Source organism: Delphinus delphis, chromosome 2 (assembly GCF_949987515.2).
Source record: "Delphinus delphis chromosome 2, mDelDel1.2, whole genome shotgun sequence".
Taxonomy (NCBI): Eukaryota; Metazoa; Chordata; class Mammalia; order Artiodactyla; family Delphinidae; genus Delphinus; species Delphinus delphis.
The window spans coordinates 152,215,574-152,227,820 of NC_082684.1; the positions used below are offsets into that span (position 1 = coordinate 152,215,574).

The following is a 12,247-nucleotide window of genomic DNA, read 5'->3' on the forward strand; positions in this document are numbered from 1 at the left end:
AAAACAAGATGAGAGGAAATGTGCACACTCTAAAATATGGAAAAGAGTTGGTGCAGGTTCAGGATTAGCTGTGCACAGATGTTGCTGTTGGCTCCTGGTTAAAGAATGTTTTCTCACTTTAAATCTGAATGATGATCTTATGTCTCCTGGAAATGGGACATAGATTGAGATATTTTCCCTATCAATTGGCCTTCTTGCTCTACTACTAAAATGTTTAAAGTGTTCTGAACAAATAGTAATTAAAGATGCAATTCTTTTGGAAAGGAAGATAAGTCACAGAACCCTGAAGTTAATGTAATTTCTCAGCACACTTTATCATCAGTATTCTGAGATCTACCCACAGCTAAAATTCATGGAATGAAGCTTTCTGAATTTCAAAATGCTTATTATTCTACCAGAAAAACAAAAAAGAGATGTGGTTAAAAACCAGGTGTTAAGAGGCCAGCTGACATCGAAGTTTGGCTGTTCCTTGGCATTTTAAACACTATGAATGATGTAAACTCTGTTTTCTGAAAATGCTTCAAGGAAAAGAATTAGTGGTCTAATCTGATCTCTAACCACTACATCCTTCCCATTTTCATTCACTATTTACAGATGCAAGAAATGGAAGTCACGTATTTATAATTTGTCAAGCCAAAATATAATGAATTCCATTGTTAGATGAAATTTCATTTGTACACCTGAACAAATGACTTTGTTTCTTTAGCTTCAATATTCTGGGTTGTAGACTTTCCTATATTTTAACATGCAACCTAGTAATAAAAGAGATTAGTTTTTCTGCAAAATATTAATGTTGGTACATTTGAATATTCTATTTCTTAACAGTAGAATATTTTCTTTGAAAAATTAAACTTCAGTATCAAAATGGGCAACCTAAGTAATGGGTTTATAAAAACAGAATCCATCCTCTTCCCAAACACATGTTACCTATAAGAACATAAAGAGGATCTACACACAAGCTTTCCAAATAATTTTTTTTTACAGTTTATTTTAAATATTGATCATAAACCAGGTTGGGAAACTCATACCTGGCTTGAAGGGGATGTCTTTGAGACTTAAAATGTTCCAATGAAATATTATCCCCTGACACAGTTAAATTAAATTTCATAAAGTTCATCCACTAGCCTCTTGGCCTCTACTTCCAAATTTGTTTTATCATATGTACCATAAATTGAAAAGCAACAGGAAAAATCATGCTGAGCAGCTGTCCTGCTTACATAAAAATTATGAGAATGAAATTAACTACAGTTTATGATTCCGTTTCAGTCCTGATGATGAAGAAGACACATTATAAAGGAGATTTCCATTGCTGCCATTTACAAATACCCAGGAGGACAATGCGTTGATGGTGTAAAACATGTTCTCTACACACACATAAGTAAGCGGAATAAGGCATTTAGATTCCACAGACTGCCTATGAGAGGGACTAAAAGACCTTGAAAAACCAATGTTTTCTCACAAATTCACATAACTCCTTAAAATTGCCCCTATTACTTACAGCTTTGGCTCATATCATTTTAGGGCCTATGAGATCTTTAGTTTAAAAAATATAATAGCTTATATTTGTAGGGTGAATTGCATATAATGAAGCAGTTTCATACCTATTCTCTCTTATGATCCTCATACCTTAGTTTTATAAAGACAAGGGTGGAAGAGAGTTCCGTGGAGATGAATGGGCCCTGAAAAGCACATGACTGAACCCAAGGATTTTAATCTAGGCTGCTCTCTCTTTTATGATGACAATGATATCTTTACTCATATTTCATTGTATATATTAATGTATCTTATCTGGAAAAGCTAGGAAGGTTCATTCTGATGGAGGGAAAAAGGAAATAATGCAAAGCACTGATCCATGCCAAGAAAGACAGGCCAGTTTGAATGGGAAGCTCAGGAAAAGAGACAAGGTGACAAAAAGTAGAGGAGAAAGGACACCTTTCAAATACCCTGAACAAAATAATTCCACTTAAAACAACTAAAAATGCTGGAAGAAAATTTAAACACGCACACTCACACACACACACACACACACACACACACACACACACATTGCATTACTCAGTTGTCAAGAAAGTGAGGCATTCTGAAAAATGAAAACAAATGTAAAAATGTGAATCCAAGAGAAAGCAAAACATTGATTCTGCATTTCACTCTTAGATATCTGATAAAACCTGGTGAAATGAGTTTTGATTTAAAAGCTGAAGACAAAGAAGGGGCATGACCAAGGGACAGAGTCTGAGAGTACCCTAGAATCTACATCTCAGTATAATGGTGCTCTGGAGACAAACCTGACCCACAGATTAAAACAGGAAAAGGTCTTGGCCCAGGCTAGAGGAAAAATAAAATAACCTCTTAGAATTCATAAGACAAGCCAACCAACATATGAAACTAAGTTCTGAATTTACACCATCTATGTGGAAAACAAAACATCTCCCAAAGAAATGTATTCTTGCCCTAGGTTTATGGTACACACAAAAGAATGTGTTCTCCTGTTTGGTGTTAGGGTAATGCTGGCCTCATAGAATGAGTAGGAATTATTAATTCTGCTTCTATTTTCTGAAAGAGATTGTTGAGAAATGGTATTTTTTTCTTTAAATATTTGGTGGAAGTCACCAGTGAAACCATCTAGATCTGCTGCTTTCATTTTGGAAGGTTATTATTAATTCAATTTCTTTAACAGATATGGCCCTATTCAGATTATCTTCATCTCTTCATGGGAAGTTTATTACATTGTGTCTTTCAAGGAATTAATACATTTCATTTAAGTTATCTAACTTTAGGTCATAGAGTTGTTTATAATATTCTTTTATTATCCTTAATGTCCATAGGATCATTAGTGATGGCCCTAATTTCATTTCCAATATTAGTAACTTTTTCTTCTTGTTTAGCCTGGCTAGTGGATTACCGTTTTATTATCTTTTCAAATAATCAGGTTTTGATGTCATTGATTTTTCTCTGTTTTCCTGTTTTCAATTTCATTCATTTCTGCTCTAATTTTAATTCTTTACTTCTATGCTTTTTAAATTTGTATTCCTCTTCTTTCTCTTGTTTCATAAAGGAAGATTACATTATGGATTTTAGCTCTACCTTCTTTCTGATACGTGAATTCAATGCTATGAGTTTTCTTGTAAATATTGCTTTTGCTGCATCTCACAAATTTTGATGTTTTATTTTTAAATTCAAATTTCAATTTGACTTTGAAAAAGTTTAATTTTTATTTATTTGGTTTAAAATATTTTTAATTTCTCTTGAGACTTCTTCTTTGACCCATGTGTTTTAGAAGTGTGTTGTTTGATCACCAGTATCCTACGTTTTCCAGTCATCTGTCTGATATTAATTTCCAGTTTAATCTCACTATAAGAGTCTACTTTATACTATGTCTATTCTTTTATATTTGTTAAGGTATGTTTTATGCCACAAAATACGGTCTATCTTTGTGACTGTTCCATGTGAGCTTGAAAAAAAATGGGTAATCTGATGTTCTTGAAATCCAGCGGATTGATGGTGCTGTTAAACTATATCCTTACTGATTTTGTGCCTGATTTATCTGTCCATTACTGACTGAGGTGTCTTGAAATCCCCTGCTATAATAGTAAATTTATCTATTTTTCCTTATAGTTTTATCACCTTTTTTTTCATTTATTTTGATATTCTGTTGGTAAATGCATATACATTATGGATTGTTATGTCTTCTTGAAGAACTGACCCCTTTATTGTTATATAATGTCCCTTTTCTTTTGACATCCAAACGGTTTATTTACATGATATAAAAAGCATATTTTCAACAGTGCATCAAGTATCTGAGAATAACATTATTTTTAATAAAAACAAAACCTTCTGGAGAGACCCTCCCTCTTTCAGGTCAGGCAGCTCAAATGTCCACCATGTCTAGCAGTGCAGAGACATGGAGCTCAGAGGCAACTTCCACTTCCCCTGAACTTGGGATCAGCCTTTCCAAGTGCTTCAGAGATGTGCCTGTTGCCTCTGACAGCTGCAGTGGCTCCTGTCCTTTCATCCTGAGGGCTAGTAGTTGCAAATGTTTTCATCCCAGCTCCAATAGTCTAAGGCAGAGATGGCCAGAATCTGAGGAAGGTCAAGGGGAAGGGAAGTTGAATCTGTAAATCCTCCTGAGTTTTCAGACAACCACTGCTGAAATTGATCTTCAAACCTCTTTCTCCAACAGCAGATTCTGGACAGACGCTGGGTGGGAGCTCCTGGCCAGAGGCTCCACACACCACATTTTCAGCACTGGGAAGCCTCCCCTCTTGGCCAGGCTCCACACTCATCTTCCCTGAAAACTGTTTGCAGAAGGATGACAAGACTTTATCCCCAAACTCCCCTGACTTAGCTGTTGTGCCTTCTGTGTCTGGCTGGTACCCAGGACAAAGGAACATCATAGTCTTTCAAGCGATTTTTTAACAGAATATACACATATCTGACCATCTTCACTCAGTGCCTCCGATACAACAAAAAGCCAGAGGGCCGTCCAGTGCCCCAGCCTGTGGTTGATGCACAAGGCAATGACCTCCTCCTGTGGGATCTGGCAACCGAGGACCCTGCCTGAGCCAAGAGAGAGGCCTGGCAGGGAGGGGTTTGGGGGAAGGGCAGTGCATTTTTTTCCAGACTTACACTCTGCAAAGCGGGTTCTGACCTGTGACTGGAGGATGGGCTGCATCTGGCGAGAGCTGAGGCTCTGGAGGCACAATGGACTGGACAACCAGGGAGCGCAGGGGGGCCCAGGAAGCCGCAGGGCGGCAGGGCCATCCATAGAAGCCAACTACAGCCCGCCCCGGCCAGGCCGAGTGCTCTGGGGAGTGCTGGTGAAGGTGAAGAAGCAGCCACCTGCCCACCCACCAGTCCCAACCCAGCAAACTCAGTGATGGGCCAAGACAGGTCGCAAGCTGCTCGGAGGTCAGGCCAGCCCACTGTTCAACAGTTCATTAACGGTGTTGGGCTCCTGGGACGAAACCCGCCAGCAGCCTTTCTTCCGTCACGAAAAACCTGCCACTAAACTCCTGGCTAAGCCCATTTTCCTCGAATGAAAGTCTGGCTGCAAAGGGGCCCCGGGGCAACGGGAGACCAGGCGTCGCTCGGCCTGTGAAACCTCAGTCGGGCATTGGAAACCATTCGTGCCATCAGAGATCTCAAAACCGGCATAACTGGAAACCAGCTTACCTGAAACCAACTTCTGCATCATCAGAGCATCTTCTCCTCCTTCTCTTCTCCCCTGCGACTGCACCGGGCTGGGCGCAGAACCTCGTGTTTGCGCTGAGAAGAACGACATCCTGCAGAAGAGATGCTGGAGCGCCGGACACCGCGGAAACCCTGAGCTTTTACCACACGCTGCACTGTTTCTTCTCAAAATAAAATCTGACCAAATTGAAGTGGCCGCGTGGCCTGAACTGTTCTAAGGAACCACAGGAAGATGTTGAGAAACGCCAGGCGGCCGGCAGTCTGAGAGGACTAGCGGGCTTCGGCTTCTGACCCGATGACTGAGGGTTATAAATCCGGGGAGCACAAATCAGTCCTCTTCCCGAAGCAGCCTGCTCAACCCGGGAGCTCCCTTCACCTTCGTGCCCGGCACGCCGCCCGCTGCCCTGGGGCCACGGCCCAGCCGGAGGCGCAGGCTGCACGGCTGCCACACGGCGAGCCCCTCACAAAACCCAGGGCAGGAAAGGCAGCGGACTGACTTCCGATCCCCGACTTCCGGTCCGCCCTGCATACTGGGGCCCGGCGTGCTGGGTCCCTGCGCTCAGGTTCTGCTCCCCAGCCAGGCAGGCTTGGCCTGCAGTGTCTCTCGTTATCGCTGGTAATATAGATGAGATTTACTGTATGGAATTGGTTCACGTGATTATGGAGACTGATGAGGTCCACAATCTGCAGGATGGTCAACAAGCTGGAGATCTGGGAGAGCAGATGGTGTGGCTCCAAGTAGGAAGGCCCTCAAGCTCCAGACCCAAGAAAAGGCTTGTTTCACTTGGAGTCCCAAGTAGGTGCAAACGGCAGTGTCCCAGTTTGAAGACTGCCAATAGAATTCTATCTTACCCAGGGAAGGGTCTGCTTTTTTTGTTCTATTCAGGCCTTCAACTGATTTGAGGAGGCCCACCCACATTGGGGAGCACCCTCTGCTTTGTTCAGTCTGCTGATTCAAATGTTAATCTCATCCACAATCACCTTCACAGACAAACCCAGAATTATATTTGACCAAGTGTCTGGGCACCTCGTGACCCAGTCAAATTGACATGACAAATTAACCATTACATCATCTTTTTAAAAAAATTAAATTGGAAAAAGAAATACAAATGAAAGAGAAGAGGAGGAAATGCATATGCAGTCCAATATCAAATAGGTTTCTAGACGATGGCTTCTTATTCATTTCTTGCTTATTCAACTATATTTAGCCACATTTTACTGGGTTTATTTTCTTAATCCCACTTGTCATGCTATTCAATGAGCAATGACAATGTGCAGGTATCGACAACTGTTGAAATTGTGGTTTCAGTACTGAAATATGCTCTAATTTGAAATTTTTATATTAATCAAAATTAATTGTCAAGATGAAGTTCAACAGACATAATGGACATGTGTAAACTACCTGGTTTATTTTATCAAAGTACTCTATATATTTAGGGGTCTTTATATAACGTTTTTAATCTTGACCACCTGTGAGATTCTTTTTACAATACAATTTACACCATTTTGAAAATATTACAGTTGGGGATAGCGAGATGAGTAGGACAGGAGACCTACTTTTAAGAAAGCTTAAAATCGAATACAGGTAATGCTAAGGATACCACCTGTGCATATCATACACATGTTAAGTGCTATGGAAAATAATATTTTATAAAGCTAAGCTTTTTATAGAAATATTAATAAGTATGAAGTTTAAATTTTACTTGGGAAATCATGTTTTTGTTTAATCTTTGTAATATATCTATTATTACTCTCTAACTTTTTGGTTATTAGTTCTGTGTCTCAGCTGTTTATTTTCAGCTGTTTATTTTCACTCTTCTCCATTTTTTTCTGTTTACAATATAATTAAAGAGTTAATACAAACTATAGAGTATTGCAAAAATATATCTTAGGATTGTGGACTTAATCTTTTATTTAAGATATAGTCAGTGAAAGATTCTAGTTTGGTTGCTAAATTTTGTATGGTTAGAGCTTCATTCATAAAAGGAAAGGATTAAAGATTACTCTTTTAATTCATAAAATAGAAATTATTTCAAGCATACTTAATGTGTAAAGTGTATATAACAGAGAGGAAAGAATTCTAATTACATGCTTGACTTGAGGAACTTAATTTAGTTGCCTGAGAAAAGTTAGTTTGATAAAATATTTTTGTTGATGTAATTTCCACAGACCAACATGGTACTTTCACTCATAGACTGATTAATTGGTGACAACTGATATTTTTATTTTTGTTTCTAAAAAGAGTAATAATAGATATTTTAGATAATAACATATAATAGATATGTTACAAAGAATAAACAAAAACATGATCTCCCAAGTAAAATTTAAACTTCATATTTATTAATATTTCTATAAAAAGCTTAGCTTTGTAAAATACTATTTGGCTAATTGTAGTTCTGAATGAGAAAGTTAAAACACTGACTCTTCCTGGGAAAATATAGGAGGAAATCGCCATTGCCTGGGTTAGGTAAATATAACACATTAAGCAATAATCATAAAGTTTAAAGAAAAAGATGCATTGGTCTCCATTCAAACTAAGAAATTCTTTTTATTAAATCATGCCAGGAGCATGAAAATATAAGCTACAACATGGATGGATTTTGCTTCTAAACGTGACAAACTAAGTCTCTACCAGATAACCCTCTGCAAAATGCAACTGAAAATCTTGGACATAATAGGAAAAGCAACTACCTGAAGAGTGAACAGCAACAGAAAGACTCTGGTGAGGAATGCACTTTGAGAGGATTAGAGCCTGGGAGCTATCAAGGTTCTTTTGCTTGTAGCCTTGGGCCAAGTTCAGTCTCTGTAGCATGTACCGTCTTTCTGGCCAGAGATACCTGGAAAGTGGGGTTGGGAAACACTGAAAGCTGAAGAGAGGGGAAGAATCCCCCAAATATTTCTACCCACATCTCCGACTGACCCCTGAAACCACATTTATAGGATGGACTGAAAACATCTCGGCTAAAGACAAATGATCTGGGCTAAGACCCAGCTGCATCCTAAGGAATACAGTTTACAGCTCAAACTCAGTGAAGAAAATTATTTGCTAAAACATATGAAACAATATTCATCAGAGAAATCTTACAGGATTCAGAATCTCCTTAAGTTAATATTCATAATACCTAGGGTATAATCCAAGATTAATAGACATATGAAGAATCAGGAAAATAGAACACATTCTCAGAAGAAAATCAATGGAGTCTGATCCTGAGATGACCCAGATGTTTCAACTAATAGACAAAAATTTTAAAGCAGCAGCTATATGTATTTTTAATAAATAAAACATATTTTCAACGAATGAGAAAGAATAAGTATTAAGAAAGAAGTAAAAACAACGAAGTTTTATTTTCATTTCAAATGTCAATTCTGCAAAGAAAAGTAGAATTTATGGAATAAAATATTCACACACAATAAAATTGCTAAAATTAAAAAGCAGTTAACACTAAGTGCTGAGGAGGATGTGGATCAGGAAATCTCATACATCACTGGTGGGGATGAAAAATGTTCTGGAAGTTTCTCAAAAGTTAAACGTATATTTAACAAGTGACTCAATAATTCTATTCCTCGGTATTTACCAAAAAGAAATTAAACTATGTCAACAAAGACTGGTACATAGCAGCTTTATACTCAACAGCCTAAACTAAAGCCAACTCCAATGCCCACTAACGGAACAGATCCACAAACTTGGTCTCCTCACAATTATAATAGTATGCAGCAACAAAAGTGAGTGTTGGGCTTCCCTGGTGGCACAGTGGTTGAGCGTCCGCCTGGCAATGCAGGGGACATGGGTTCGTGCCCCGGTCTGGGAGGATCTCATATGCCACGGAGCAGCTAAAAAAAAAAGTGAATGTCTTACTTTTATTAATAACATGTATATCAAAAAAAATAACATGTATATCGAAAACACTTTAATGACTGAAGGTAGACAGATACAAAAGAAGATACGTTATAATTCCTTTAGTATCACTGAAACTGGTATTCAGTGATTCTGGTATTCAGTGATTAGTATTCTGAAACTGGCTAAACTGTTTTGTACTTACAGACTGCAAAGCAATGTCTACGTGGGTTTGGGATGGAGGAGCTAATAATGTTGTGAAGCACAAAGGGTCTTTGTGGGATGAAGCAGTGTTGTGTCTTTTTTTTTTTTTTTTGTGGTACGCGGGCCTCTCACTGTTGTGGCCTCTCCCGTTGCGGAGCACAGGCTCTGGACGCGCAGGCTCAGCGGCCACGGCTCACGGGCCTAGCCGCTCCGCGGCATGTGGGATCTGCCCGGACCGGGGCACGAACCCGTGTTCCCTGCATCGGCAGGCAGACTCTCAACCACTGCGCCACCAGGGAAGCCCAGTGTTGTGTCTTAATTGTGGCAATAGCAAAATATTTTAATAGGCAATCGAAAATATGTAGGGTTAGCATCAGAACTTACTCAACTGTTGACGAGTTATAGGATATTAAATTTAAAAATTTGTTTAAATGTTCTTAACCCAGGTTTCCTTTGCTTAAATGATAGAGAGTCTTTTCATTATTCTTAAAACCTGTCAGCATCAAGGAACATATTTTGTGAAATGCTGCTGTAGGGGGATAGAAAAATAACAAACCAAGGAAACTAAGTGTAAGCCCCTTACTCCCTTGTAGAAGATAGAGCAGGAATACAAATATCTCTATCACATTTAGTGCTAAGTGCTATAAAAAGATTTTTTAAATGTGCTAGAAATTTTAACAATGTATCTCCCATGTCCCTTCTTAAATGCAGTTTAAAGACACAAGAATGAGACCTTCTGAGCTAAAATTTCCCCTGGTAGTCTCTGTTTTTAATATAACCTACGTGCTAGAAATATTAACACCTTCCTAATAAATTTAGATATGAAGAGAATTCCCTTACAAGGAGAATTGTTTTGATATATAATTATTTAGTTGTAGGAATTTCAGAGGAACATAAAAATGTTGCTGAGTAGGTACAAAATTCTATAGGTTTAGAGACAATGACACGGACCCAATTTATATAATCCTGTATAACATCAAGGGAACTCTTAAGTTCTGTTTTGCTAATAAAGTAGAAGCTAAAAGGTGAAACAGTTTCACATATTTTCATGTCCAGCAGTCTAAATAAAACCTAAAGGAAAGATTGATCTGTGCTTTATGTTCTTCCCCCACCTTTCTCAATGTCCCTAACAGAATTGATTTATTTGAGCATCTAGTTTTTAAAAGAACAGTTTCTAGCAAAGCTTATGCCTATAGTAACCTTTGGCAGTTTGTCATTTAAAAGGCATGGTAACCCTTGACCAACAGATTTTACAACTGTTTATCTTTCTTTGAACCTTACACACATTGAACCCAATTTGCTGAGTAGGTGTGTTTTTCCCTTGTTCATGTTTTTAACACATTTTGCCTTCGTGGTGTTAAAATAATAGAGTTTCCCCAAACAACTATATTATTTTCATCACATAGTTTACATCGCATTATTTCAAGTCCTTTTTCCCATCCTAGTTTACCATCCTGAGTTTGAGCTGCATAGCTGAGCCAGCCTTAGGCAGGTTGCAAATCGCACACCAAAGCACCTGGGCCCAAGGTCACCGCTGACTGCAGGACCTCTGATTCATTCCTCACTGCAACAGCAGGGCCTGGGAACTCCTGCATTCACTCCAGTTCTTGACAGAGACTAAAGTAAGGGGTTCTTTCCAAGCATGCCATGATGTCCAAAAACTTTTGTGCATTCCTAAAATGTTGAACTGTTTGAAAAGGCTCAATAAAGAATGAAAAATCTATACGCACAAAAGCTAGCATTAGTTTGGAAAGACAGAACATTCCAGGGCTGTCCTGTTTCTGACTCTAGTTATTGGGAAATCTATGCCTCGTCATGGGAGTAATTTTTCTTTGCCTTGCTCCCACCCTCTCCAGCTCCTAGTCTTGAGTTATATACAGCTTGAGTTATATACGGCTTTGGTCATGGACTCAGAGAGACTCCATTACTGCAGACCCACACAGGCCACTGAGGCAGAAGTTACCACTCGCTGGGTCTTCCCTCCCTTATAACATTTAGTTTTCCTGTTCTTCTATAATGTACATGGAAGAAAGTTGGAGGAGAGTATCTGTTTTCACATTTTACACATAGCAAAGTATGATGAATGGCTGAGGTATTTAAGTTCACATAATAGTTATCAGCCATTCAAGGTATACGGTGTCTTGACTTTCTATTTAATTCCTCACTAGATCATATTGTTAAAAAAGACTCTATCATATGGTTTTCAAATCATTAAACTCAGAAAAAAATTAAAATATCCCAAAAAAATACTTGTAATTGTACACAGGAGATTCAACTGGCTACCAGAGTTTTAAATGCTTACTTGAATATTTTTGGCCATGTGTGAATATAAATTACATGCAAACGTAGTCTTTGTCATCAGAGTGAAATAGCTTATTATGACTAGGAGTACTGAACTAATTTGTTACATTTATTTTATTTTGTATTTTGAAGTTCATGTTAATATGAATGTTGGAATATAAGAGTCCTTGTAATTGGATTACCAGACTATCTGAGTATTAAAAAAGATGTGAAAAAATTGCTTCCAGTTCAATTAGGTTCAAAAAGATTTATTGAGATCCTGAAATATCAGACTTGCCAAAGGGGAGAACCATCTTCCAAACTCATCTTTCTTTTCTAAATTTGGTTGTTCAAAATCACTGCATTTACTGCAATTAATAAAAAATCTCTGGCAAGGCATAAGAGTGTTCCTGATGAAAGCTGCAAGCACTCTCCCCAAAAGACTTGGAATGACACTAAATTAATATGAGGGAGGAAAGGAAGAATTAATTAGTACATGATAGCAGAGCATTAGATGTTGATTTATTAGTCAGGACCAGCGTTAGCCGAGTTTAGTTTATAAACCTCAAACCGTATCCTTCCCAGGTTCGTTCTCATCACCACCATAAATTGTATATATATTAACTGATAATAATTTGTCAGAAACAAACATAAGGGGCTCTTAGTCAGATGGTGACACAAGTGTGGATGTGTATATTTCCTGTTATTAAAATGACCAGAGGAATATAACAGTGATGG

The 12,247-nt window shown here is 38.3% G+C and overlaps 1 long non-coding RNA gene and 1 pseudogene across 1 annotated transcript in view; both read right to left on the reverse strand.

Annotated features, from left to right (window-relative positions):
- Positions 1-12,247, reverse strand: part of LOC132419865 (uncharacterized) — a 55,660-nt gene that overhangs the window by 20,430 nt on the left and 22,983 nt on the right. The window lies entirely within an intron of this gene.
- On the reverse strand, positions 3,869-4,672 carry LOC132421194 (germinal-center associated nuclear protein pseudogene; annotated as a pseudogene).